The sequence below is a fragment of the Mustela nivalis genome, assembly GCF_964662115.1.
Source record: "Mustela nivalis genome assembly, chromosome: X".
Classification (NCBI taxonomy): Eukaryota; Metazoa; Chordata; class Mammalia; order Carnivora; family Mustelidae; genus Mustela; species Mustela nivalis.
Window position 1 is genome coordinate 114,901,700 of NC_139040.1, and position 26,912 is coordinate 114,928,611.

General features: G+C 42.9%; 1 long non-coding RNA gene across 1 annotated transcript in view; it reads left to right on the top strand.

Annotated features, from left to right (window-relative positions):
* The window catches only part of LOC309856755, a 385,485-nt gene that overhangs the window by 4,941 nt on the left and 353,632 nt on the right, over positions 1-26,912 (top strand). The window contains exon 2 of the long non-coding RNA XR_014307337.1: positions 25,172-25,293. This is a non-coding gene — a long non-coding RNA (uncharacterized lncRNA). The remainder of the gene's footprint in view (positions 1-25,171; positions 25,294-26,912) is intronic.

Consider the following 26,912-nt stretch of genomic DNA (forward strand, 5'->3'; position numbering starts at 1 on the left):
GAACAAGGGATTCCCCGCCCTCGAGGAGTTTTTAGTTTAATAGGGTTGGATACATCTACTGAGGGTTAAAATATGAACCTGAGTAAGGGAAATGCCAGAGGAGAGAGGTCACAACAATGGTGTGGGGTCTTAAAAAAGGCATAGATGATATATGGTTAGTCTCTAGTTTTAGAATGCCTTTAGTCTAGAATTAGCATCTTGTTGACTTGAACATCTTTGTTATCTAATGTTATAGATATCTACATGTTAATGATATTATGTGTCAGGTTTATTTTTTTACAGCCTTTTGATCACTTGGCTGAACTGCTGGAGGACCCCTTCTCTCTTCCCTTGGGATCATCTTAAAGCTTTGAGAAGTCCTGAGTAATACCACTTTCTTGATATCAAACTAAGCGCAACTCAGGTTTTTTCATGAAGTTAAACTAGCTTTCCATCCACCACACCTAAATGAGGAGAGTTTAGGTATGTTTTTTTCAGTTTCAGCACCAGGGACAGGTCCATTTAACCCCAGCTACTCTTCCCCCTTCCAACCCTCATCACTTCTAAATTGTTTTTAGAGAAAAATTAGAGCTAAAAAAAGATTCTTTAGAATAATATAATACAGGGTTTGATAATTTTTTTCCTAATCCAGGCCAATTAAAATGGAAAAATATTTAAATTAGTGGAACACTTAATCTAATAGGATCATATTTAATTGTGCCCAATACATTTATGCCTTTGTGATGTGCTTGTATGGGGAGAGGGACATTTAAAGGGATACAAAAGAACTGACATTAACAAATAATCTCTTGAATTTTCGGAGTAATTCAGCAGAAAACTTATAGAAAGAATAGAACATGGGGGAAAGAACATTTTAATGGATTTTATGTGCTAAATTTAGCCCTACGGGGCACGTGGGTGGCTCAGTGGGTTAAAGCCTCTGCCTTCAGCTCAGGTCATGATCCCAGGGTCCTGGAATCGAGCCCTGCTTCAGGTTCTCTGCTCAGTGGGGAACCCACTTCTCCCTCTCCCTCTGCCTGTCTATCTGCCTACTTGTGATCACTCTCTCTCTTTGTCAAATAAATAAATAAATAAAATCTTCTAATAAATAAATAAATTTAACCCTAGGCATTTTCCCATATGTTAACTTTGTAATTTGCAAAATTACCATGGGCTATTAAGAATTGTCAAACCTATTTTAAAGAGAGAGGAGACTGAGGATTAAGGAGATTAAATATCTTGTGAAATATTTTACTTCAATAGAAGTATAAATAGAATATAGGCCTATCTGATATCAAAATCTGTTTTTCTGTTCACTCATTCTTCTTCTTAGCACAATTGACTTATTCCTTTCCTAAAATGCCTTGACTGGGTATAATAATACATCAAACACTTCTTAATCAGATAATATAATATGCTATGAATATTATAAACAATTTTATATTATTTCTGTATTTCCTATTCATATAATAGTGTTGTAGAGTGGCAATTTGCCTCCTATCCATTAATCGGTTTTTCAGTGTTTGGATTCATGTCTGATGTTGGTATTCCTCAGAGGAGTTCTGTGGACCAACAAAAATATTGTAATGGAACCCAAAATGTTTGCTGATCTAATCCAACCCACTCTTTTTGCAGATGGTAAAACTTCTGCAGTTCTTGTCTGGATTTTTCTACCAAGAAAAATCCCTCAAAGTGTTAAAATGGAAAACTGTTAAGTGGTTTGAAAATACATAATAAAATAAGCAACCAAATAGGCTGACCTTATGCCTGTTGAAATTCTTTCATTTTTTAGTGATAGTCACTATACTGCAGAGGGAAAAATTCTTTAATTGTCTTCCTTTACTTTACTGTGTAAAGTGAATAGACACCATTATAATCACCAGATCCATTGTCTTATGTTTGAACATAGGGGACATAAAAAAGCAGGGGGTTTCCTGATACAACTTTTAGCTTCAGGGCAGTCTTTCTTTGATGTTTATATATTTAATCCCTTTAAAAATTGTACTCCAGAGCATAACCTAAGAACAAAGCACTTTATCCCTTCTGTTATTAGAACTGTGTACTTCTTGCTTTGACTTTTAAAAATGACAGAGCTACAAGGCATTCTGTTCCCCATGGCTGATCACTTCCTTCCAGTGAATGGCATTATGTTGGTGAATTAATTAATAGTAAAATCTGATTTACATATTCACAAATATTAGAATTGTAGAAAAATTACATCAGGAGGCAGTTCCTCAGAGAGGCTAAGTGAGAGGAGAAAAAAAAAAATCAAAAGTTCCTTTCTCAGATATAGCACAGGACTCAGCATTTCTAGGCCTGCTTTGCTTCCACCTTCAGGCATCTTCTGAACATTGTAAAAGTGGATTATTCTAGATATGGAAAAGTTTGTTCTACCATGGGTTGAAAGATTTAGCCTCAGGTGAATGCCATTACTCCCTGTAGTGTGCCAAGGAGCAGAAACTAAAGCAGTTTGGCTACTGGCCTCGCTATCAGCAAATGTGGTCCTTCACCTAGCTGTGTCTCATCACTGTATTTCAGCTTTCTGTCCATAAAATCAGAATGATAAAGATGATGATGCTTTCTCTCTGGTAAGGAGATTTGCAGCTGTAAAATATGATAATGAATATAAAGTGCTTTGAAACAACCTCGCACATTATTGGGCCAGGTAGGAGGTCCAAGGCACTTCCCTTAATGTGGAGCATGAAGGCATATAAAGGCCTTGCCTTTGAAGAGTCCAGTGTAGTGGACTGAGGCCAACAAATGAAACCACAAAGTTGCGGAGTGTGGCAAGGACATTGGTTCTATGGGACAGTGAGAATGTTCCCCTAGCCCAAACTGAAAAGCAGGAAAAGTCGGAAAAGCTTCGGAGAGCGCACATGGACTGCTGTCTGGTCCTCCATCCTCACCATCTTGGCTTACAAGTTCATTCTAGGTGGTTCCTATATACACTAATGGCTTCCTGCCTTTCTCTGTTTGAGATATTCTTTGGCCATGGGGTAGGCTGGAAGTGCCAGGGGGCCTAACAGCCCTGGGTGTGACTCTCAAGTAACGAGGAACGGGAAAATAAGTACCTCAATTTCTTTGCCTCTCTGTGGGACAACTCAGAGATGTGTTTCACGCAGGCTCTAAAAGACTTCCCTGCAGAGCTGACCACCCTAGTTGCCCACAGCAGTAACCCACTCTCAAGCACACACTTTGTCAGCTTTTCTCTCTTTGCCATCTCCCATCTCTATGCCCTCACTCTGTTTTCTGGGAACCCCCTCCTACATAAACCACTTCCACCTGCAGTTTGTTTCAAGATCTGTTTTTGAGGGAGACCAATCAAAAACAAGAGATGACATCCAAATGGAGTCTGAAAGGTTAGTGGTCTAGCCTAGTGAATTTCATGGTGTGTAAATTAATTATCAGTAAAGCTGTTTGAAAAAGAGGAGAATTAGCTACCCCCCCCCCCATGCAGGGAAAGAATATTCAAGGCTGCTTGGAGTATTCATGGCAGAGGAAATATCATTTTAAATTCTAAGGATGGGATAGATAGAGAGCTTAGCTTGTTTTGGGAACTACGAATAATTCAGGATAGATAGGCAAGAGTTGGGAAAAGTAGACAGGAACTGGGTTAAAGGGGCTTGTAAGACTCCATAAGGAGCTGGGTATTCACTCAGAAGGTGATGGGAAGCCATTCCAGGGCTTTGAATTGGGGGAGTTTATGGCCAAGCTTGTGTTCTATAAAGTTATTCCAGTGGCCACATGGAAGCTGGATAAAGGAAGGGCAAGACTAGAGACAAAGAGTTCAATTGGGAGGTTATGATAATAATCAGGATGAGAAGAGATTAGGCCCTGAAGCAAGGTAGAGACCAGTGTGATGGAAAAGGAAGGGTTGATAGGTTTTTCAGAAAATAGAATTGGCAGGACTTAGATGATTGCAGAATGGAGCTAAGATACTGCCTCATGATTTCTGAAGACACCATGTTGTTCCAAAGAATTATGCTAAACCATACACAACCCTAGAGATATTAGTGTGTTTTATCAAATTCCACTGGAGATCAGAGCCTCTTGTCAGAGTGAGGAAAAAGCATTGGGTGGGGGTGGGGGGGACTGTGTTAAGCTCTAAGCTACAACAAAGGAGGGTTGAATGTAAAGGTTTAGGGATGAGAGCTGGACAAGAGAGGTCAGTGGCCTGGAGGAGTTTACAAGGTGGAGGTGAAAACTGATCAGGTCAAACCCATAATATGGTGATTCACATGGATTGATGAATGTCCTTGCTTCAAAGGGAATTGAGTTATAGCTTAGGGCTGTTGCTTACCAATGGCAATTTCATCTAGAGGAGAAGGAAAGGAGATCAATGAGAAGTGGGGGTTGGGAAAATGAAATGTGTGGCTTTCGTGGGTGAGATTCCCCAGAAACCTCCCTCTTTGTTTCATCTCAATTCACTTCATCTTTATAATGCACACTGCGGTTTCCCCTCTGTTGATTCTCTGGAACCCATCCCTGGACAGGACCAAAGAACATACTCTATACATAGAGCCCCATTTCTGGTGACACCTTATACATTGTTAGGTCACACAGACACACACACACAATTCACATGTGTGTACTTTAACTGATACAATTAGCAATCACATTGAAGGCACCGATATTTTATACTATTAGACACTCATTCTTTCACTGACACCTGTGTTGGGACACTGTAAATAGGAGACCTTATTAATGAAATATTTTTTAGTCCTATTATAAATAATGCTGCTGTTAGCCTTTATGTGCAATTGTTTGTGTGGGTCTATGTTTTTGTTTCTTTTGGCTATATAACTACTGCTGAAAGAGCTGGGTCCTATGGTAACTCCAAGCTTCACGTTTTGAGGAACTGCCAAGTTTACAAAAGGACCTGAACCATTTTACATTCTTACCAGCAATATTTTATGTTTGTTTGTTTGTTTTAATCATTATGATATAATCATTTTTTCTCTACTTATTGTTATATGTTAGTTTCACAAAACCTTTGCAGTCTCTTTCTTCATTTGTCTTCCTTTTAAATTCTTTTTGGTGAAATACTTTTCTTTAACATCTTAGAATGTTAGTTGAAAATCCCCATAATAACCTAATAAGAATTAGGATAATGAGATTATCTGGAAATTATACTAGACTAGACGAGTGTATTACTTAGCTCATTGTTTGGGAATTCTCAATTTCAGATTGCAATGTCCACATCTTGCTGTGGAAAGCCAAATCTTCCATAAAGTCTCCAACTTGGGGGGATTCTTTTTTTTTTTTTAAAGTAGGCTCCACACCCAGTGTAGAGCCCAAAGTGGGGCTTGAAGTCATGACGCTGAGATCAGGACATGAGCTGAGATCAAGAGTCAGATGTCCTGCCCCCCTCCCAAGGGGAGATTCATTTAAGCCCTGGAACAGCAAAGATGGAATATCGGGACCATGTGATGGTCTCTTATTTTACACTGGGAAGAGGAAAGAAAGGAGAGAGGGGCAAAAGGAGGTGAAAGACTCAGAGGGAATTGGGCAAGGCCACAAAGATGTAACGTTCTGACCATTGTTATAGCTTCGAACTTAGCAGGGGGCCAGCGCCCCAGGTACAATACTGGGTCTTGTTCTGACCACTTGGAAGCTTGCTCATTTCACTTCTTCTGCTTTCTCCAGTTCAGCCCACTCTCCCCAGTTTACTCCTTCGAGTTCCACCTTACATTTCTCCATCCATTCCACTCTGGCCAATGGCTGGTAAGAAAAACTGGGGAATGGGAAAAAGAAAATTGAGATGTTTGTGTTCACGACACTTCCCCCACTTCTTCAGCTCCCTATTTGTTATCAGTCTGGTAGGCGTTCTGTTTAATTTGCCTAACCTGAAGCAGTAACACTTTGATCTCTATGAAGCAGTAGAGTCATTCAAGCCATGGTAATGAACTGCCCTATAGAACAATAAAGGTGAAATAAGGTGGTAACAAAATCCCACAGGAAAGACTATTAACTAATGTTATTAGGTGATACTTTCTTAGTGAAAATTCCCTTAACTGTAATATTTCATTATTAATAGTCCTTCAGAGTTTAAAGAAAAGAAATACCTTTTTTATTTCTCTAGCTTGATCTCCTGGTACTCATAAAGGAATCTAGGCTATGCTTTATGATGCCAAAATCACCGGTCAATCCAATTTCGTAATAGAACAACAATCAACCACATTATTTGGAGCTATGTAGACAAAACAGCTAATTGTTTGACTGAAATATTCACATGCAAATCAGTTATTTTGACATCATATGGGCACAGTCCAAGTCAATATTTAAATAGTAATTTGAAAAATCATTAATTGGAGCCATATTTGTTGATTATCTCATGTATACAGGAATCTTTCTCATTAAGCAGATGGCTTTGCATCAATCCCATCTTAGAAATGAGTAAACACAGATTTTTCTAATTGTAGAAAGGAAGTAAATACATAAGAAGAGGCCAAAGGCAGAAGGCAACCTAAAGATAACTCTGAAAACAGAGGCAGTGGTAATTCTCTAGCAGTGGTAAGACCCTCTCTGGAGGAGATGGCACTTGGCAATTTGCTCATTGGAGGCTGCAAAGATTAATCTGCTGTATTAGTTTCCTAGGGCTTCCTTAACAAAATTCCCAAGACCGAGGACCTTAAGCAACAGAAGTTTATGGTCTCACAGTTTTGGAGGCTAGACATCCAAGATCAATGTGTCAGTGGGGTTGATTCCTTTTGATGGCTGTGCGGGAGAATGCCTCTCTTCTAGCTTCTGGTCGTTTGCTGGAAACCTTTGGCTTTCCTTAACCAAGACTCATCATGTTCATGTGGTGTTCTCCTGTGTCTTTCTGTCTCCAACTTTCCCCTCTTCTATGAGGACATCAGTTACATTGAGTTAGTTACTGACCCACTCTTTTCCAGTATGACCTCATCTTAGCTAATTACATCTACAATGACCCTACTTCTACATAACGTCCTGGGGGTTAGGACTTCAATATATGAATTTTGGAGGGGGGTGGCTACAGTTCAGGCTATAACATCTGGTAAGTGATTAATACCACCTCTACAGAGGCCCAAAGGTCTCTGTGAGCTCTGGCAACAGTCATCATTGATTTGATGCTTTTGGGTGAAAATAAGGACAAAGTAGAAATCCATTGTCACCATTTAATCATATTTTTTTTTTCACTTAATGCCCTTCTATACTTCTTCTCCACATTTTAGAGGATTGGGACTAAAAGTTGCTTTAAGATTTGGGGTCCAAGAGAAGCTTGAATTTGGTGAATTTCTCACAATTTCTGAGTTTGCTTCAGGTCTCCCCTAGGCTTGAAGATCATAATCCAAGTATATTCTTCCTTAGCTTGTTTCATATGTTTTCCAGGCTAGCTTGAAATTCTGAAAACTCATGGGTATTTTCTATTTTGACCTTTTATAAAATTACTCTCTCCCACAGGAGGTATTCTCCCCAAGAATTTTCATATTCTTAATCTAACACGGGCTCTGAGTCCTTCCTTCTACTTTATTTGAGAACACGTGCCCCAGTTTCCCTACTGCGTCCCCTCCACCAGCCAACCCCATGGCTGGCTCCACCCCATCGTCACCCTTGTGGGGCTTTATCCTTGAATTTGGAAGAATCGCTTGGCTACTGTTTTCTACCTGGAGGAAAGGGGATGCTGAGAATCCTTTTAAATATCATAATCACCTTGGTTAGCACCATCATGTCTGAGAGGTCAGCCTTTGGTGTCCTGATGGGTTGTGGTTTACAAGGCTCTCTCTTTCCTGAGAACATGCCCAGCAATGCCTTGGACTTTCAGTGACTTTATGGAGCAGTGGGGATGGGGTTTGAGATAAACTGTGTAGGTGAAGGTCAAGAATTGTTCATACCTGGTCACTCTGCAGCTGTGCTTTGTGGAGACTGTATGGGGAGTTGGGTGATGAGACAAGCCTCGGATGTTGTGCAGGTTGGAGCTAGGAGAGTTGGATTTGACAATGAATCTGAGCCCAGCTAGCAGCGATAGCCACGAACCGTCACCTGTGTCATCAGTATTTGTGTAGGTTCAAGGGTTGGTAAGGAAGCTTAGGCCTCTCAGCAGATGGGTTTGGGAATGGAACAGTGTGGTTACCTGGAGTAATGGATGAATATTGGAAGAAGGGGGCTATTGATTTTGGTGTATGAGTTAGGACTGCTTTTGTTTGCAAGTGACAAAACCCAACTAAGAATGACTTTAACAAGAAAGGGACTGATTTTTTTTCCTGCATAATCCAGAATCTGGAATTAGCTCCTGGGACACCGATTTAGTGGTTCAGGAATGTCAGAGAGGGCATCTCTCCCATTCTCTCAGCCTTCTCGTCATGTTTGTTACCTCATGGTTGAGATATAACATTCACAGTTCTAGACATCAGACATGCACTTCAGACAGGTAAAAGGGACGAAGTTACATCTGTTTCTTCAATAAGAAAAGTAATGTTTTCTATAGAAGCCCCCCAACAGATTCCCCCTTATGTCTTCATGGCTAGACCTGTAGCACATGGCCACTCCTAAAATCAGGAGAGGTTGAGAGAGTTTAGGACTTTTAGCCTCTCAGTAAGGGGAGAAGGGGATTGTAAATGAGTGTTGGGAGGACCAAGCAAGAACTAGGATATTTGTGTTGGGGGGCTGGGGGGCACATGGAGAACTGCTGGGGCTACTTCTGGCCTGAGCTGGGGTACAGGGACCAGGTGCAGTACCAGAAGCCGCCTCAAGGGGGAACCAAAGGGAAGGACACACAGCTGGGCCCCCACACTGCTCATTTCATGACTCTGGGTCTCTCCTCTCCACCATCATTGCTTCTTTACCTCCGCCCTGAATCCAGATCCTCGCCCTTTCTCTCAGATGTTGGCTTTCACTTCCATGCTGTCATTGGCCTCTTTCTCTTCTCACTCAGCACACACCTGGAGAGAAGTCAGGAAGCCGACATTAGCAGGGCCTGAGTCTCCTGCCAGGCCTAGAAGCTGTGCCAACCATAAGCTCCCTCTGGGTAAGGTTCAGATTTGCCAAGCCTCACATCCCAGCCAGCCTGAGCGGAGGAAAATAACAGGGGCTCGAGTGCCCAGTGATTGGTGCCAGGCCAGTTAGTGGGAAGCCAGACTATAGTCACCTGGGATAAGAAATCTGTTCTCTGAAGACAAGTTGGATCTGGACTTAAGCATTTTCTTCATGGCTTCTGCCTTTCCCTTTAGATTCTTGGCATACTTTTCCAGAAACCCCAACCTTATCATTTCAGGTTGAAAAGAAAAAAGAAATTGCCCACATCACAACAATGGGACCCTCATCCTTCCCTCCCTGGCCAGGAATGAGAGAAGCCAAATTGTCCTAGCCTGAGACTCAGGTAAGAATAACGTGGTTAGGGAAGTAAATACCTTGGAGAGGGTAGCCATGGACAAGGGCGATTTCTACCGTCCTCTTATAAGGGCATTCCTTTAGAAGGGACTCTCAACCAGGGTCACTGGTGAGATTAGGGAATTGGAATTTCTGGCTAAGTTGGCATGTGATGCTTTAAAACAAAGCAGCACTTTGCCCCATGGAGTGGTTTTTAATCACAGTGTTTATTTTGCATTTCAGAGAATATTAAACGTGGGCATGAATGTTTATGAAGAGGTAGCGTGGCCCAGAAAGGCTGAGAAACACTGCTAGGGACAGTGACACAGAGTGGGGCATCACAGGGAGACAAGATAAACCTGATCTTTGTTGCAAAGTTGCTTTAGACAAAAGAGAAGATATCTTCTCTGAAGTATCTGTGAGAGGATTTGGCCACTTTACTGTGTGACCTAATAGGGGAGCTAGGCTTTGGAAGTCTGGTGAAGCCCATTAATTCCCTCTCAAAAACTGATTTTAACATGAGTAAAACAAAATACATAGGATAACAATGAAAAATCTACTATATTGAAATACAGATATCAAAATTTTAAAAAAGTACTCAGGTCTGTGATAGACAGATGCATGTGCTTCTTTATTAACATGTTAAATAGCAAGACTGAGCAACAGTTCTAACAACTGCTGTAATTTTGAAGCCGTGAGGAGTGTTAATAGTATTTTCAGATAGCCGCAACAACTGAGATGGGAAATATGAAAATAACTGTGAGCTTTTTTGGGGACGAAGTCACAGACACTGTTAGGACTTCCGAGGTTTCCTGCCTATGTTGAATTGAAGGAAATGCCTAATTTCGGTTAGGGGTTAAAACCCGAAAGGTAAAAATTTCCCTTCCAAGTCATGGGCCTCCTGAAATCTACCCTTGGACCTCAGGGGGGGTCCACAGCTTTAGAACTCGTGACTACAGAGAGGAGGAAAGAGGAGAAGACCCAGTGGCTGGTTAATGCTACAATTAAGGAGGGTGTGCAGAAGACCACACCGAAGCCACGGGGGCTCTATCCATCCTTCCGTGAATGGCCTGGACTAGAAGCTGCACTCCATTTTCTGGGTCTGTGTGGACTCACAGATAATGCCAAGTCCAGGAAATGGTGCTGCTCATTTTTTATTGGCAGTGGACTTGGTTATCTTGCGGGAGATTAATGGACTTAACGTCTGCTCCAAGCCTGGGAGGGCTTCTGGTGAAGGTTTGCTCTCAGCCTTCCTGCCTTGGCTGGATCTGAAGCGTTCACACAGTGTCAGCCGGTGTAATGTTTATTTGCCTCCTCCCTGAATGTGCTAAATGCAAATGAAAAGCCAACATCAAACACAAAGGGAAAGGTGCAAGAAAAAGATTTGGCTTTGGGTCGTCCTTCTTTCTGAATATGGCACTGGGAGTCTAATTGCTAATACACATCGAGTCCTCAGTCAGAAGGTCACCTCAAGACTCATGTTAATCATTATTCTCATTTTGCAAGCTGAGAACGAGGACTGGAGAAGAGTTCAAGGCTGAGGAGCATGACAAACAGAGTGTGATGAATAGAATTTCCAACCAAAGAATCACAATCCTTCTGGCCATGGATGCAGTTAGTTACACTTTTAAAAGCATGTCCACCAGTAAGCAAGTAATTACCGAATGCGTGACTCATGACCAGCAAAGTGGGGATGGGGGCCTCTTCAGCTGTGATGGTCAGGCACGGCCTCTCTGAGGAGGTGACATTGTCGTTGACAGCCCAGTGAGGAAAAGCAGCCGTACAGAGATCAGGGTAAAAGTGCTGCAAATAGAAGGAACGGCGTGTAGCAGTGCCCCAAGAGAGCAGGCTGTGTTGGGGGACAGGGACATGTAGAAGGCCACTGTGAGTGAGAGGGAGCATTGCAGGAGTCACAGCCAGAGGGAGAGGCGGGCCCACAGCTGACAAGGCTCCAAAGGTCACCATGAGGAGTGGGGACTGTGGCTGGCTTGAAATGGGAAGCCTCTGGAGGGTTTTTAAGCAGAGCAGCCTGCTTGATCAGCATGCTCTGACTTCTGTTTCTCTGTGTAGCTCTGGCCGCTGGGTAAGGACAGACTGTCAAAGTCAAGAGTGGGAAGGAGGCAGACACAGTCTCCTGATGGGGAGTTGGGCCCCTTGGATTGCCTCGTAGCTGTGCGGACAGTGAGAACTGCCCAGATTCTGGAGATATTTTAGGGGCTTAGATAGTAGGACTTAGCATTGAATTAGATTAGATGTATGAGAGGAAGAGCGGTATCAGGGAGGACTGCTCAGACACGCAGGGAGCAGTTGCCGGTAAGGGAAGGCGACCTAGAGGTCTGCCGTAACTGGTAAATGGTGAGTTCTCTAGGGTTCCTCTTGTGTCCTCTGAGACTTGTCCTATGACCCATCTCAACACCACTACCTTCTAGGTCTCCATTTTCACTTTTGGCTTCTCAAGGTTTGTAACCATACACTCTTCCTTAGAAAGCCGTATGAGGCGCGAGGGCCATAGAGAGAGGGGAGGATGTGGAACACAAAAGGACTAGAGCTTGAATCCTGGCCCCCTCATTGATTTGTTGTGTCACCTGGGCAATTTGCTTCTGAGTGTCAGCTGTTTATCATCTATGAAAAGGGATGAGAAGAGTTATGTTGCAGAGTTCTTTGAAGACTGAATAGCACAATGAATGACAAGTGCCCAGCCCAGAGCAGGCTCTGAGCTCATTCGTCCCGACTTCGATTTCAATTTACTTCTCTTGTATTCTATTTGGGTCCTGGCTTGGTGACAGCCTGGCTAGGTGTTCACTAATAAACTAAATCATGTGAAGATGTTGCCCTGGTTCTCCAAGCTGGTCCCACAGAAAAGCAACTGGAGAGTTCTAAAAAGTACTCAAACCTACTCCCCACCTTCTTAGGGTTTCTATTTGATTGGTTGGGGATGTCAAAGGTTCATTATTTTTGAAAGCTCCTTAGGTATTTCTAGTAAGCAGTTACGTTTGAGAACCCCTGTTAAACTAATGTTCAGTTGTAATTTAATTAATAATCATCAAGTAGCCACTAGTGTTTCTAGAACGATGGTAGGGGATGTAAAGATTTATCCCTAAGCTGGAGCTTTCACTTGAGGAAGCAAGGGCTTTTCTATTAAGAGTCCCTCAACAGCTAATATTTGTTGCATACTCATGTGTCAGTGTGTCGGACAGTGTTCTAAATTCTCTCTCTCTTCTCTCCCCATTCTTTTGTCTCTGTGCTTGTGTGTACCATCTGCTAAAATTTTGGAAATCCATGGAATTATGATTCAGACTTATCTGCCCACTTCAGTCCTGTGGCTGGCCTTGGCAAGGACTCTTTCCTAGGTCTTGCATCATGAAAATCCCAGGCTGAAGTCCTCTTCCAGTGGCTTCCTATAGCAATTAGGTTGAAGAGCACAAACTTGAACAAGGACCCACTCTCTCTTTCCATCTGTTTCTGTCTTACTCTCAGTTTAGCCACGTTGGCCTTTTTTCTATTCCCTGAAAGAATTCACCTTCTCTGCCCCTTCAGGGCCTTCACACATTGTTACTTCCTCTAGCCAGCCCCTGCCACATCCCGTTTGCCTTGAAATTCTGATTCCTGGTATTGTTTTGATATTCCTTTTGTAGGTGTCTATCGACCTACATGCCTGCTTGTTGAATATCTATCTTCCACACTCTACCATAAGTTCACAAAGGCAGGGGTAGGTCTGTTTTGCTCTCCCTCACGTCCTCAGTGCCTAGCCCAGTACAACAAAATTTGTTGAAAGCACAGGGGTGAACAATATCCCTCAGTGTTCGACTCAATCAGGAGTGCACTGTAGGTGGAGACCATTCCAGTGTCAGCTTCCCAAAGGGCTCTGAGACTGTCGTCTTCCAAACTGGGTCCTTGATGCCCGATCCAGTCAGTTGGTGACTCTCAGCCACCCTTGTGGTCTCTGTGCACTTTTCTGTTATCTGGCCTTGGCCGGGACCACCAAGTAGTTTTAATAATGTTGAACACCACACAGAAAGGGTTGGAATGTTGGACAGCCTTCCCTTCCTATCTTCTTTCCTTCCTTTCTTCCTTTCTTCCTCTTTTCCTTCCTTCCTTCCTAACATAGAATGTATTATTGGTTTCAGGGGTACAGGTCCGTGATTTGTCAGTCTTAAAGAAACAGCGCTCATCATAGCACACCCCCTCCCTAATGGACTGCTCTTTCTAAGAGACTCTATACAGCTTCCATGTAGATTCCTGGCTCGGAAGTGGCACAAGGGCGGAGGAGCTGGGGCCATTTGTGTAGGCAGCATTCCCAACGTCTGCGCTGGGGGCTTGACTCAGTGCCGCTGGCCCAAGCCCCGATTTAGTTGAGGTGTTTCATTATCAGAATACTTCGGTGGTCTATGGGTCAGAAGCAGGATTATATTAGTAGTTATACATAGTACGATTTTGGTGCCTGGCTACACTTCCTGTGGGGGAAATGAGTGGCATGTTTAGAAAACAAAGCTCCAAGGTCATTTTTATTTCCCTATTCTTAAATATGAAGCCTTCCATCTTTTGTGTCTGTAGGGCTGAAAGGCCATGCATCTCTCGGAAAGCATTTGCCCAGCGGTTTTAGTATGGGGTCCCTTATAAGCAGACCTTGAGGTGATCTATGGATGCATCTACTCTCCTTGGGAGTGGGCCCAGGAAGCCCTGGTAGAGAAGGGGCAGAGTGTGACAGGGGAGAGGAGGGAGCCTACACAGACACACCTTAAGGACAGCATGACTGTTGTGGGTGGCTGCTGCTCAGTCCCATGGGCCTTTGGGAGACTGTTTGCACCCTGGTTTAGGGTTGTTCTACCTAAGCGGGGAGGGAGCGGGGGGGGGGGGGGTGTGGGGGGCGGAGTGTCCTCCCACTCACGTCCTTTATTGGTTGACGGACAGCCACTAGGGGAGGTGTTAGCTCCTGGCCCTTCCAGCTTGCCCCATGTGTGGACAGAGCAAGGCCACAGGGGCTTATTGGGAAAGCCATGGGCATGTAGAGAATAATGAATGGCAAGAGCACATGGGCGGGGTGCCCGCAGCTTCTGCTGTATCTGCTATCCTGAAGCTCGCTCCGTGTGCGCCACGTTGTTGGGAGGGGCAAAAAAGTTAACTATTTTGCTGGACGCTTATGAGTTCAGATGGATGATGACTCCGATAGATAAGTAGGACACATAATATATAACAAATGTTCAGGACATAAACATTTCTTCAGCAAATACAGACCCATAGGCCAACAGAGAAGGAACGTGCCTTGAATACAAATCAGTATGTTACACCTGTCAACTCTAGCCCCATTCTCATTCTGTAGATAAACTTGCAGGGTCTTGGGTGTGAGGCAGATTTAAGAAATCTCCAAGACATTACAAAACAGTTGTCAGAGAAATACTCATCCTCACATTTATATATGCTCGGTACAACTTTCCACCGATTGTTAGGGAAAATATGAATGCATTTAATCTGATAAACTTACCAAAAATATTTTTTCTGCCTGCTTCGTACAAGTCAAGGAGCTGTTACACTGATTGTCATCCTACAGATTAGGTTTATGATACTAAAAGACACAGAATGAAGAAGAGTTGAGAGGAAGAGTAGTAAATAATGGAGAAAACGTTGATGTGCAGAGCTCTGGGTGTGTGCATGTTGGAGGCAGGTGGAAGTAAAGACAAGAACTGAAGATGGGCTAGCAGCTAGCCTAAGTGACTGGTATATAAGGTAGAACCACTGAGAAACATTTGTCTTCTATTCTCTCTCCTTTATATGCTCTCCTGTGTTTCTCCCCCCATGAAAAGGTAAGCTGAAGCAGGGCTGTTAATTCAAAAAATTATTTATCAGGGTAAGGCCTTATCCTGCCACACAAATGCCAAATGGAAGCGTACGGAAAAACAATATTTATTTTGGCTGGCTTGTTTTGTGCTTTGGGTTCGCCTGAAAACCATTAGCGTTTATTCCCAACTCCCCCCACTGCTCTAAATCACTGAGCCAAAGACTGGCTTCATTTTGTTGAGGTCATATTAGCTCTGGGCATGAGGGGCTCAGTGATGCTCAGAAAGGGAAGCTAAACGCTGCTGTCAGCGTCTGCCTGAGCTTAGTTTTTAAGTGCTCACCTCGATTCACTGCATTAATAATTTTTAGAGGGGATCTTTTTTTAAAACCAAAGTTATTTATTTAGGGAATCATCTTCCTACATTGCTTGAAATATTTGTTGGTTCATATTTAATCAAAGTACAACATGATCAAAACACAGAAATAAAGAGATGCTACAGATATAACAACATAATTATGGCATTCGTGTGTAAAAACCAATACTCAAGCGTCTTCTTCAGCTTTCTAAATGATTCTTTCAGTTTGAATTCCTTTCTGGGCTCTGTTCTATGGCAGCGTGGAAGGTGTTCTGTCTGTTTTGGAAAGTGCAGTTACTGATGGGGCTGTCAACTCTCAAGGGCAGGGAACGTTTTCCTAAGCCCCGTGCTGAGGCTCTGTTTCGTGTTCTTCTCTGTGGGGCCGACTGTGTCCTCGTGGCAGAGTATAGGTTTGATTCCATGTGTGGCCTCTGATTTCTGTGAGGGTTAGTACCTCGAGTGCCCCTGGCAGTTGAGGACAGGGGAGGGAGGTATGGTCATACACGGTCCAATGTCATTACAAATCTCCACTGTCCACACGTTTGCACTGGGTGGATTGACCGAGGGGGCTGTTGGACAAAGGGACTTCTTGAAGACTCGCATACATCTCTTCCATTGAAGCCACCTTTAGATGTCCACAGCACGCCCTTGTAAGATGGCCTGGAAACCACATTACAGTTGAAGGAGGAAGAAAGGCAGAGAGTATAATGGTAGGGATGGTGATACTATCAGAATCACCTCTACAGCTTCTAAAAATAACATATTGATCTTTCCCAAATCCTTCATCTGCAATGGAAAAATCCACTTTCTTCTTTCACTGACTGTTGCTGCCTTGATGAGAATATCATTGAGGGTCTACTTAGGAAAAAAGAAACTATACTTGGAACATAAGTGGAAGCTTTGCATTATAGGAACTCATCACACAGGTGTCACAAGACCCAAGAGCAGAAAGGAGAGGTCTAGGGAAGCCATAGAAGAATAGTAGCAGGAAGCAGTTCCCAGCCGGGGCTGGGAGGACAAGAGTGAGAAGGACTGTGTGTGTGCTTGTGGGGGGGGCATGCTTGGATCTCCATGGAGCAGGTGCCCCACTGCTGGGGCCCATAAGTAGGCGGTGTGGTGGGTCCTGGGAACGCTGAAGTGGCCCGGCCCTAGGAGTGAGGGAGCTTAGACGGCTGGTCCTCTGGCACCTTGGGGGTGCAAGGTGAGCCTGCTTTCAAAATGGCACTGACAGCGACTGGGCAAGAAGGACGAAGTCCCTCTCCCCCTCTCCCATCTTCTACTTTCCTTTGGGAGATACTCCATGTCCCATCTCCCACTGGTGGCACGGGAGGCCAGCTGGCATGGGCATTGGGGCACCTCGGCTTGCAGCGTGCTGGTCTGGGCTCATGGAAAGGTGGGACAGTAGCAGGGAAAGACCTGTCACAGTGAGCCTCTGTCACCAACAGGAGTGGGCCTTTGGCCTTTACTCCGCTTTGCGCTTTGCCTTCCTGCTTTCTGTCCTAGCTCTGAAGAACTCCCCAGCCTCGCCTGGCCCTTGCTTGGCCTTCCAGAAGGATGTTGCACAAAATGAAGCTGGGGAGGCTTTGGTTCCGACCACACAGCCTTGGTGTTTTCTCAGCTCTGGCCAAGAGGACCGGCTGCAGCCATGCATGTTCGATGGAACAGAACAATAGCATTTTGATTTGACTGGAAAATACATCATTAATCTGAACAAGATCCAAGGATACTGAGGCTTGAGAGAGACAAGGAATTAAAAATGAACACATCAGAAAAGTTCAACCAAAGCAGTAGATGAATGCCTCTCCCTCATAATCCCTTAGAAAATTCTTGGCTGTTTACAAGTCAAAACACTCTTATTCTGATGAATTTGAGGGATTTAATAAGGTCTTAAAATCATCCCTGGTTCACTTTTAAATGAACCAGCAAGCTGCAAGGTTCCCTTTGATCCGTGTATGCAAATTGATCTTTGAGGCTGATGCAGGTGACAATGGAATTTTCCAACCGCGCAGCAATATATGCTTAATTATACATGGTATTGTTAGAGACACCCATTTTTCATGGAGTTAGGAAGGTTTCATAACTTTGGCAAAGTCATTTAATGAAAGCAGTACTGAGATGGTAGCACTGATATTCTGAGTAACATCTCTAAGCATCAGTGATTGGCCTTTACAGGGGTTTTAAATTTGTGATGAATAACTCTGTTTACGTCTAAGGGTATGTGCTTTATTAAAAACATTTACTATTTGTCAGGACAGTTTTTGATAAGATTAGCTGACTCAGTGGCTGATGTCATCTTGTACCTGCCAGCAATTAGCACGTTTTACTTTAGGAAGTTCTTGGGGGGAAGGAATGAAAGAAGTAGAGAAAAAGGTTATAGGGAGAAGGGGAAATATTTGGGTTGGTTATTTTTTGAAATGGTTGTGAAGTGGGGGCCCTGAAAACTGCTTTTTTATGTTCACATCTCACAGGGTTTGATTTCATAGCAAAGAAATTAGAACCAATTGCTAGAGGAGATCACTCCATACTTTAATTCCATTCATTAGGTTTATGCCCTGAGTTCCCTCAGTCTATGGGATTTTTGAAATTTCTTCTCTTACTCCCTTTCCTGGATACATCTGTTTCTTCAGTCTTCTCTTGAATCCCCAAAGATTGTTACTTACCTGCTGAGCTGACAAGCATCATGCTCCCCCCCCCCACCCCGCCTTTTTTATTGGATTTTCTCAGAAAGATGGAAATGGCGGTGGCATATGGTTTTGGGTCAGGTTATTTCTCCATCGGCTTAAAATTGTCTCAGTACCACAGATTTCCTTGTAGATAAATTAGGCAGCTTCTGAAAACAGGATGAGGTCTTTGAGACCTACAGCTATGATTATAATACCTTATATTTGCATAATGTTGTAAAGTATATTGTCTCCTATAAAGACTCTTACCTCATTATATTTTAATTGTATTGTTCACAGGTCTGTCACCTTTAATAGAAACTGAGCTCCTGGATGGCCAGAAATATATATATTTCTCATCTGGCAGGCCTAGTGCCTGGCATATAATTAGTGCTTTAATAACCATTTGTTGAATATGTGATAAATCTTGCACTAGTTTTGCTCACAATGTTATCGGGAGGGTTAGAGGAATCTTTAGATGGAAAAGCCCTGATCCCTGAGACTGATACAGACATGGCTCTCAGGAAGTGTCTTCGAATTAATTAACAATTTTGTGATGCAAATAGGATGATTACAGGGAGGAGCCTGGAATGCAGATCTTCAGCTTCCTAAAGGCTTTTCCATCCTACCTGAGGATTCTCAACATGGACCCATTTCCAATAGAGCGAAGAAGAGCTATTGGATTGGTTCTCTAAATAAATTCAGTTATTCATTTGAATGTATCTATCAGAGGAGACCATCTTGATAATGTATGACAATACATGGGGAGCTGTGGTGAAAGGAGTTCAGAATAATAGATAATCCCTCAAAGCACTTATTCCTCCCGGAAATGCCACAAGGGACGGTAGACTTGCCTTCATTATTAAATTTTGGTTACAGTTGTAACAGGCTGCAGTGGAGTTCATGGGGGTGGAAGTTTAATCTTCAGGTTTTGAGTGTAAGCACCAGGAGGCCAGCTTCTGTGATGATCAGCGCTGTATCCCCAGTGCCTGGCACAGCGCCTGGAATATGGTAGGTGGTGTTGTAGACTGCGTTAATGGGCCCAATCTCCATTCCTCCTGTATCCACATCCTTTGGTCTCTGACTTTGTAGTTTGTCCCATTAAAGAGGCAGAATCTGTTTTTCTGCCCCTTGTCTTTGAGTTTGGCTATATGGCTTGCTTTGGCCAATGGAATATTAAGCAGCCAAAGGCTTGGAAAGCACTTGACAGTGAGGCTTAACCTCTCATACCTCTGCTATTGCTATTTGTGGCAACGACTAACTGATTCAGATGCTTGATGAACAGTTGCTGAAAGAATGAAGGCGTAAAGGACGTCCCATGGCCAAACGTTCTTAGGTGCCTATTTCTTTTTCCAGCATCACTTTTCTGAAGAAGCTATCAGGGAACGAAACCTGGAAGAAGTTCCCTGGGAAATTTAAAAAAAAAAAAAAAAAAAAAAGAAGTTCCCTGGGGCCGTTAGTTAGGAGACTCTGGTTTTAACAGTGGTTCTGTCAAACTTCAGTGGCTTCAGTGAGATGGATCTATAAAGCAAGGATAATTGTTCCAAATACATATCCTGGTAATTTTGCAGGAAGGGTGTGAAGATGAAAAGCACTGGTGGACTCTGCAAAAGCTCCATGTCCTCTGCTAATGTTATTACCAAGTTTTACCATAATGACCAATAGATCTGACCTCATCAGAGAAAGATATTTTGGAAAAGCCCGTTTTGTTTGTTTGTTTGTTTGTTTAGAACATCTTGGTTTCTGTGTGTAAATTCCATTACATTGATTTTTACTTTTCGGTAGCATTCATCAACATAGGTTTTCGATAGAATCATTACTGCCTCTTAAAGACCCAGGGCTGTCATTACAAGCAGCGATAGTTTGTTACTTCATCAACTCAACTGTAAGATGAGGAGTCCAGCTGACCTCCGGTGACCCCCAGTGTTCTTTCTGCTTCTCATATTGGCTCTTTATCGCGCTGCTCCAAAGTGAGGTCTTCAGCAGCCATTGGAAGGGGAAGGACTCACAGGGTCCATTCACAGAATGCCCCCCCCCCCCCAGCTGCTCTCCCTCAGTGCTTCCCCCTGCAGTGTTGGTCTCATGTTCCTCACCCCAGTAGACACTTTTTGGCTACGGTGAGCGTGTTCTGTAACTAATCAGCACGGTCTTCCACACACATGGTCATCTGGAGGAGGCCAGTAGTCTTTCCATACATTTATATTATTAATAAGCTCATAGCTTTGGGGGGCATCATTGCTGCACCAAAGTCCCTTAATTCGGGAGCCCCCTGGGTTACAACTGAGTGGCTGAGGCCGCTGCAAGTTGGACCTCGGTTTAGGTGAGGTTTTCCTGAATTGTTGGCTTCCTGTCCACAGGAAGTAGTCTTGAGTGTGGACCCAAATCATTCATCTCCCTTCACTGCACATTGCTTGATATGCTTCGGAGGGGAGCCAGAGCCAACTTTGCAGACACCTCGTTTGCGTCCTCTCTGCCCATCTCCTGTTCTTTGGGTGGAGCGCACGGTGTTTCATTTCACCTCATTAACATAAACCTGGACATGTAGATCCTGGTGGAGCCATTTCTGATCTGAGCTCCAACTGAAGTTCTCCCACAGGGGTTATATCATATGGCAAAGTGACATGGCAAAATTTGAAACAGAACTCCACCACTCACAGAACTATATATGTGTGCGTATATACAGATACGCACACATATATACTGTGTGTGTGTGGGGGGGTGTTTGTCTAGCCCGTTATATGTTGCTCTACAAAATTGTTATTTCCCAAACAATTTCTGACTAGAACATCAAATCGTGGATCTCATTTGGGGTTTCTCAGAACTCATTTTGGAACAGTTTTAACACTTTTTTTTCTTAGCAAGTATCTTCCCAAGGGATTAAAAGGAGGAGAGTTCCTAGTCAAATTACATGCAGCAATTAAAAGCTTCATTTCTAAGTCAAGCAGAGAAAGACAACTATCATATGATCTCCCTGATATGAGGAGGTGGTGATGCAACATGGGGGCTTAAGTGGGTAGGAGAAGAATAAATGAAACAAGATGGGATTGGGAGGGAGACAAACCATAAGTGACTCTTAATCTCACAAAACAAACTGAGGGTTGCTGGGGGGAGGGGGTTGGGAGAAGGGGGTGGGATTATGGACATTGGGGAGGGTATGTGCTTTGGTGAGTGCTGTGAAGTGTGTAAACCTGGTGATTCACAGACCTGTACCCCTGGGGATAAAAATATATGTTTATAAAAAATAAAAAATTTAAAAAAAAGCTTCATTTCTTCCTAATAATTTGGGCCAATTCAGTGGTATTTTCTAAGCATGTGCTGGGTGGATTCACATAGATATTTCTGTGTTTATCCTAGATAAAACATCATGGGTGAAAATGCTCAAGATTTTGCTTTCTGCAGGGCTTTATATCCAAAGGTCAGCAATTTTTCTGGATGGATGGCAGGAAGGACCTGTACAGAATAGTTACATTTTTTGACAAGGGACTGCTGTCTTTCCCTTGGAGGTACCCCACAGATTAGACAGCCAGCAATCACATTCAGTGCTCCAAAATGTCAAAGCTCTGGTTGACAAAGAAATCATTTCAGAGTCATGGTGTGAAGTGCAAAGTAGGCTTTTTCCTGGAATTTTGACTAGAACTCACATCTGAGAACAAAAGGCACCAAGCCGTCTGAATTTTAAGTTCAGAGAATTACTAATCCAAAGGAGCAGCCGCCTCCTCCCGAGTCGGCCTGCTGAGAGGCATCATTTCCGCAGAGCAGGCACCAGTGCCCTCCTCTCTTTGCTGACTTCCCCTCCGTCAGGCAAAATGTGTCTCTGGAGTGGGAGGACATCTTTGTGGGGGGGCGAATAGAGACTCAGGGAGTGGCAACCACCACCCCCTACCCTGCCATGGAGCATCTAGTTTGTTTGTCTCTTTCCTTCTACAAGACTGAAGGTAGCAGGACCGCCTCAACTTCCCCACTCCAGTTCTGAGAGTGAGATCATCAACTCTACCAAGATCGCTGAGCCCCCGAGCCAGCAGAGGGCTTGCTGCATCTCATCCCTTTGGGATGATGATCCTGGGGCACAGAATCACAGCAGGAGGAGACGTCAGAACTGAGAGGCAAGATGCCAGGTGCTGCCGGCGTTTCGACTGTCTGGCGTGGCAAGAGTGTGGGACTTGGCTGTGCCTGTGTGGACGCCATGGAAGGTGGCAAGAACATAAACTCTCTTGTTTGTGCACCTGCACCGCCTCAGGGAAGCGGTCCCATGAGCCCCTCCCCACTGTGGGGAGGACACAAGCACGGGTGAGAAAGAGGCCAACCTCAGTTGGATCTTCCATTCCAGGGCACTGTTCAGGGGAGACCTCCCATGGGGTCCTCTGAAGAACCAATGTGCTCTCTCTCTTCAAGGAGCCAGCATTTTCAGTTCCTGCCTTGCAGAGGGAACTCAGGGCAGTCAGGCTTACACAGGATAACAGTGACACCAATAGAAAAGTGACCGTTACCTCACCTCACCACAGAAGGGAGCTGTGATTATAACCAACAAGGGAGAGGGAAGACATGAAAAGAACTCTTCTTTCTCTTCTCTCTCCACCCCGCCCGCCACCTAATCCCTCAGGAGGGAAGAAGGCAGTGTGTGAGAGAACAGTTTCTCTCACTCTGGTCTGACCCCCTTCCCCCATTCCAAGTCTCCAGCGCCACGAGTCAGCCCGGATGGGAGGAAGACTGAATCAAAGATGAGATTGGAATTTTAAAATAGGGAAGGCTAAGGTTTAGACTGTCTTAATACGAGATTAGTATTAAATATTAAACATAAAATTATATAAAAAGATAACATAACATACCATATTTAAAATATAAATAATAGAATGACCTGTCACGGTGATTTATTTCCCGACTTGCAACATTCATTGAGCATTTTATCAAATGTCTGCCCTGATAGGTATTGAACAAAAATGTTAGGGATTCCAGAATGAATAAATGAATAAAGAAAAATAAAAATAAATGAGTAAAACAGATGGATACAGACCGGTTATAGCAGAGATTGCTGGCTGTTTACCAAATTATTTTTCCATTTCTTCTAGAGCACGCAGCTTGATTACGTTTCTCAGCTTCCCTTGCTGTTAAGTTTGGTCATGCCACTAGTTCTCACCCATGGAGTATGAGTGGAAGATACTTGTTACTTGCTCCCTTAGGCAGCTCCAACATAACTCTCATTCCTTGTGAGCTGGGGGCAGGTAACTACAAAATCCAGGGGATTCCAGAGCCACAGACAAAAGGAGTCTGAATTTCTGAATTGTCACATGGGGGAGGAGCCACCAACTGACCAGGAAACATACTTTGGACTATGCTGAGGGCAAGAAATAAACTTCTATTGTGTTTGAACTGTTATGTGTCTGTGAGACTATTTACGGCAGCAGTTTATCCTACCCAAGCTCAAATACCACTGCAGTAGGACTTTCCCCTTTACTACTCAGAATTTTGTTTCTTTTTTGATTTGTGGATCACGCTTGTGTTGATTTATTTTTCTCTTTTCCACCTTTATTTTTGTGGCTGGGAATAAAGTTACTGTGAGATTCTGTGGAAATATAACAGAAAATAATTGTATTTAAGTGAAATGATTAGAATTGGGTTCTGAACAGATCACTAATCCTTTTATGCTCTAGCCAAAACTTCTTAAGGCGAGACCATGTTCTTGGTAGCCAGAAATCTCCATGATTGGGAGCAGAGACCACTGTAGAACCAAGACTGACTTTGGCAGGGCTGCCTAATCATGGGTCCTGGGTTCGTGGGCCAGCATCTCTCCCTGTTCGTTCTTTTTGTGCTAAGAAAGCCCTGGAAGTATATTCCCCTGGTCTGAGGAGAGAAAACCTTTATGGAATAAACTGGGAGGAAAGGCGGAGAAACTTACTTTGCCCAGGAAGGAAGCCTCCAGCAATTAAGAGATAATCCTGAGGAACTTGGAGGGAGTTCATCTATATCTAAAGATTTTTCACCCAGGCCTCCCTGATAATAAAATGAATGTAAACAAAGCAGACGAGAATTTTTTAGTTGGCGAATGGGTGATTTTTAAAGATAGGAACTTAATGATGTGTGTATGTGTACACACACGTATGTAAGGTCCATACATTCTGTTGATCATTGCTTGACCTATTATGTAAAGATTCACTCTGGATTATATTTAGTGAGAATCTGTATAGAATTTTTCAAAAGCCCAAAAATGCCTGCTGGGAAAATTTGTATTATGCTAAAATATATTTCATGAGAGAAGTTCTCAAGGGGAAGTTGCAAAAGAAATGAGAATATCCAAAGACTTTCAGAGAAAGGAAATTTCATAAAGAGAGATACTGCACAATCTTTTCCTCTTGGCCCCTTAGTTCCGATGGGCATTTCCCTTTGCTTTCCCACTCTGTCAATGATTTATTTGAGGCTGAGGGCAGATGCCGGGATGATTTGTGAGGCCTACCTAATGCCTTGGTGATAGGGATCAATGGTGTGCTCTAAAAAGTAGTAAAATGCATCATCTCTATTGAACAAACGATATTTCTAAAAATATTTTGCTAAGCATAGGCGTAAAACTCAAGATTTACTGTCAGGAAAGAAATATTAGAAAGTTAATTCATCTGCCTCCTAACACGATTGGCATTTCTCTCAGTCAAACTTTATCTGTCATCCCCATTGAAAGGAAGCAGGTGCCTCAAAAAATGTTCATTTCTAAACAGTCTTCTTTGGAGTGGAGAGGAATCTGCTGGAGACAGTGCATTTTGCTGTTTCACTTCTTTCCGGTATGAAGTTTAGGGCAAGAGACAACTAAGACCGAAATGAACCCAAGCCAGTTCTGATATGTAATGAGGTAGTAAAGCTAAATGGCTCAAAGACATGCTTTATGGTTAATTATCTTTTACTTTTTCTCTACTTACAAAATGAATTATGTGCTCAATGCAAACAAAACAAAACAAAACAAAACGCCCTTGGAAAACCCAAATGAACGTTAAGTCAGAAAGCAATCACACTACCCAAAGATAGCCTTCTCTTCTGTATTCATGTAATCATTTTTCTATAGTTCTGCTTTATTTGAAACATTTGCAGGCCATGGACTCCACAACAGAGGCCAGAAACCTAGAAACTTGATACTACTGGACAAGCGAATGGGGCATATTGAAAATGATAAGAGAAACAAAGGATTCAAAGAAAGAAACTATAGAAATGCGGTGAGTGTATTTTTAGAAAAACATTGCAAGTTGAATTTTTGATGTAGATAATTGATGCTTTTGCTCTTCTGGTAAAATACATCCATATTTTATGAATAAAATTATAATACATACTAACTACTGCATATAATTAGTGAGTAGGGCTGTGCTAGTCCAGGAAACATTACAAAGTTGGGAAATTACAATTTTACAAATGGCACACATGGAAAACAGAAAGAGATGGGTTATGTAGCGTATTACTAAGTATTATAACTTGATAATGGACGTGAAAGCTTTTAGTCAAATCTGATGTGCACTGCAGATGCTAGTCTTATTACTGTTCATTGCTATTATGCTTACTAAATATATGGAGAGGTAGGAAGTCTGTAAGAAAAACAAATTGCATAGAGTTTCCTGATTCGTAGGAAGATCTAATGGCCTGAATATATAGTGTTAGCCAGCAATATTTGAAAGGTGATGGTCATAGAGAAGAGTGATTCAGTTGGATCCTATAAACCCCAAAGAGAACAGGATAAAGACTTTGGACAGTTTCCTTGAATACAAAGAATCACTTGGGGTGCCTGGGTGGCTCAGTCGGTTAAGTGTCTGACCCTTGATTTCTGCTCAGGTTACGATCTCAGGGTCGTAGGATCAAGCCCTGCACTGGGCTCTGCACTGGGTGTTGAGGCTCCTCGAGATTCTCTCTTTATCTCTCTCCCTCTTCTCTGCCCCTCCTCCCCTCTCTCTCTCCCTCTAAAAAAAATCACTTTAGAAAAATAAGTAAGTTAAATTAAATAACTAAATAGCACCCTACCTTCATGAAAAAATGTTCCTTAAATTTCAGAATAAGTGCAGACATTTTATTTCACTTTTGATGTCCCTCAGTGAGAGCCTGGGGAAGGCTTTGGGATCAGATTGAGTTGTTTCCCTTTTTGGAAAAATTTTGTTCTCTCCATGTTGAGCATTTTCCCCAAGCCACCCTTTTAAAATATTTCTTTCATGTGTAGTCAGACACATTTCTAGCACCTGAAGAGCAAATATACTATGTTTATGTTGTCTGGGAAGCCACAAGTTTTCTGCTCATCACCCACTGATGTAAAAACTACATTATTCATAACCGCTGCAGTGGCTGAGATTGTAAAAAGCTGAATTGTTTTCTCTTTGAAAATTTGACTTTATTATTATTGCAGGGTCTTTATTTTATTCCTCTGTGTAAATCAGGGCAGGATAAGTGTTATAACAAACTATTCAAAAAACCTCAGTGGTTTAGTACAAGGAGAGTTTATTTCTCACTGATGTCACATTCCAACTCAGGTAGAGGGTGTAGGTGACTCTGTTCCACTCAATCATTCAAGGACCCAGTCCCCTTCCATCGTGTGGTATAGATCACTTCCACCCACATTTTGTTGGCCCCTCTTGTCAATAATCTAGCTATATGCCCAGGAGGAAGAGAAATGATGTATTGTGAATGCATAAAAGTCTGTGTAGCCCCTCAAAAAATTGTAACAATATGCAATAAAAAGTCTAAAATCTAGATTACTTCTAAAAATAGAAAGTCAACATTAAAATCAGAAGAATGGTTATATGGTAAGAATTCTGGCTTTGAGGTGTTCCCCCAATATACACCTGTGTATCTGAAG